Genomic DNA, 2,559 nt, shown 5'->3' with positions numbered 1-2,559 from the left:
GGGTGCGTGGCTGCTTCTGTCCCACGCAGGCACCGGGGCCAGGCTCCGACCGCCGACGGCTCTGACCCTCCATGCTCCATGCTGCACCGCCCTGGCAGCGGTTTCCCTGCGGGGCCGTTCTTGGCAGCAATAGGACGTGTGGTCCCCGACGGCAGAAAGCACCGCCTGACCGGTGAGAACAGTGACTGGTGCCGCCCCCCCCGGCCAGTCCGGGGGTGAGACGCTGGGCAGCCGGCGGCTGCGTGTGCGGTGGAAATCCATCCCTGCCCTCCGGGGTGGGCTGCGTGCTGGCGAGGGGGCAAGAGACTTGCCGAGAAACGACTGGGGAAAGTGGATGTGGTTCTTGTTTGTTTTCGTGATGTTCGAAAGGTGTGTTTGGTGCCAGACCGGCTTGTTTGTGGGAGTTGCAATGAGTCTGGCTTGTTCCTGAAAACTTTAAACACATGTCCTGGTGTCGCTTTGGCATTCAGCATCGGAGCGCTTTGAGAGGCTGACAGGAGGGATGTGTGTGGAGGGAGAAGGCAGAGGGCTCTGAAAGAGTGCAATGCTTTCCTGCGTCCAGAGCTTCACTGCAAGGGACGGACACACCCGATTTCACGGGGGATAGTGCAGGCGCTCGGGAGGAGCGCAGGAACCACGCCTGGGGATGAGCGATTCCCGTGGCTTCCGCGCTGTGTCCAGAGCTCAGCTGAAGGGAAGGTCGCCCTTCGCAGCGGCCACTCGCGTGCAGTTACCTTCACAGACAAAGGCTTGACGTGGTGCTCGGCGGGGAGCCCTGCCCCAGCCTGCCCGGGACTGCGCAGGGTTGTCCCGCTCATCCCAGCGGTACTTGTACTCCAGGGAACCCTTCAGTTACAGGGCAGGAAGGGAGTGCACCCTGCGGCAGAGGAGTGACACCCGGCGTGTCCCGGGGCACAGGGAGGGCAGTGGGAGCGAGGGCTCGTGCAGGACGGGGCAGTCGCTGCAGGCAGGGAGGGACACCAGAGCTTGACACCCGCCGGAGCTGGACAGGGAATCTCTGTCATGTCTCGGCGGTGGCAGCTGGGGCAGGTGGGGTGTGAGGCATGTGCCCACGCTGGGGGTGAGGTTTGGCAGCTCTTGCTCCTGGGGACCCAGTGCCGGCGTTAGTGCGGCCATGCTGGCTTCCTCGCTGTGGCTTGTGCTCACTGATGCGATTGCTGGAGGAAGCTCTTTGTTTTCCAGCAAGGCTCTAAAATCATCTGTCTCCTGTGAACCTAGACCCTTGGTCAAGACCACAGTTGCGTCCCGTGTTGCAGGTACAAAGGTTGCTTTTATTCCCCGGGGACTTGCAGCCAAGCGTGCTCCTGGGACAGCTGCGTCTGGGCTGCCTGCTGCAGAGCTGCAGCAGGCCCGAGTCCAAAAGGCAGTCTGAGCTGTTTGCAGGTCATTCATTTTAGAGACGTTAATGACCTAAGACCTGGGAACAGTTCTAGGTGAGCAGCATCTGCTAAGTTTTGTCTTGTATAGTTTGACAACTAACTTCCTGATCGCCTTTCAGACCTGTCCTGACAGCAGCATTGGGGTGGGACTTTACCGGTTTCCTTTGGTGCTGCTAATGTGCCCATCAGCACAGGATTTGGGGCCATGCTGTTGTTCACAGGCATCACTGAAGTGGCTTTATTACAAGCAATTACATCAGCTCGGGTTGAGTCCTTTGTGGATCTGTTGCTGGTCCTGTCTGGCGTGGTTCTGCACAAGCTTTGGGGTGTGTTAACGTGTTCATGGGGTTAACGCAGGTTTGCGGCAGAGGGGTCTGGTGTGTGTTCTCCTGCGAGGATCCTCTGGTCAGGGAAGCTCCGTGTGCCGTGTACACCGTGTGCTGGGACGCTCTTGCCCCAAACAGCTGAGAGTGAACAGAGCAGACTTAAAGTTAATTCCAACCACTGCTGTAACGTGAACCGGCACAGCCGGCTCTCCTGCACTGGTGCTCTGGCACTGCAGAAGATCCGCGAGGGGCCTGCGGTGCTGGCCGGGGCTGGACCCAGCGTTTGTGCCGCTGCAGCTCAGCCCTTGTCCCCATGTGTGCTGGGTCTGTCCCTCCGCCTGGGGCTCTGTCCGCAGTTTTCCATGGGTGCCGGCTCCGGGAGCCCCATTGGGCACTGGGGTGAGTTTCCTGTTGATTCAAGGAGGGTCAGGCCCCAGCAGTGTCCCCACTTTTCTCTGGGCACTCATAAGAACAAGCCCTTTCAGTATTTTTCCCCATTAACACCTCGAAATTGGAATTCGTTTCTGCCTCTCAAAGAGCTGACCTGCTGAATTCCTTTCTCCTGAAGCACGAGGCGGTAAAGCCTGCAGGCCCACGGGATGCATCAGGGGAGTTGCAGATTAATACAGCATTACGCATTCCTTCTCCTGCCCCTGGAGTACGGGGCTCTGAAGCCAGGCATCAGGAAATGGTCAGCAGCGAAAAGCGAGCTGGAGGCAGGCGGAGGTCAGGCTTTTCCCTTCCCTTCGGCACGGGACAGCATCCCCTGCACATCCGTGCTGCAGTGGGGCTGCGGGAGGCAGGGCTGGAGGATGGTCCCTGCACATGGAGGG

Source organism: Pterocles gutturalis, unplaced genomic scaffold (genome assembly GCF_000699245.1).
Source record: "Pterocles gutturalis isolate BGI_N339 unplaced genomic scaffold, ASM69924v1 scaffold21611, whole genome shotgun sequence".
Classification (NCBI taxonomy): Eukaryota; Metazoa; Chordata; class Aves; order Pterocliformes; family Pteroclidae; genus Pterocles; species Pterocles gutturalis.
The sequence above is the reverse complement of the archived record's forward strand: the minus strand, read 5'-3'. Positions refer to the sequence as shown.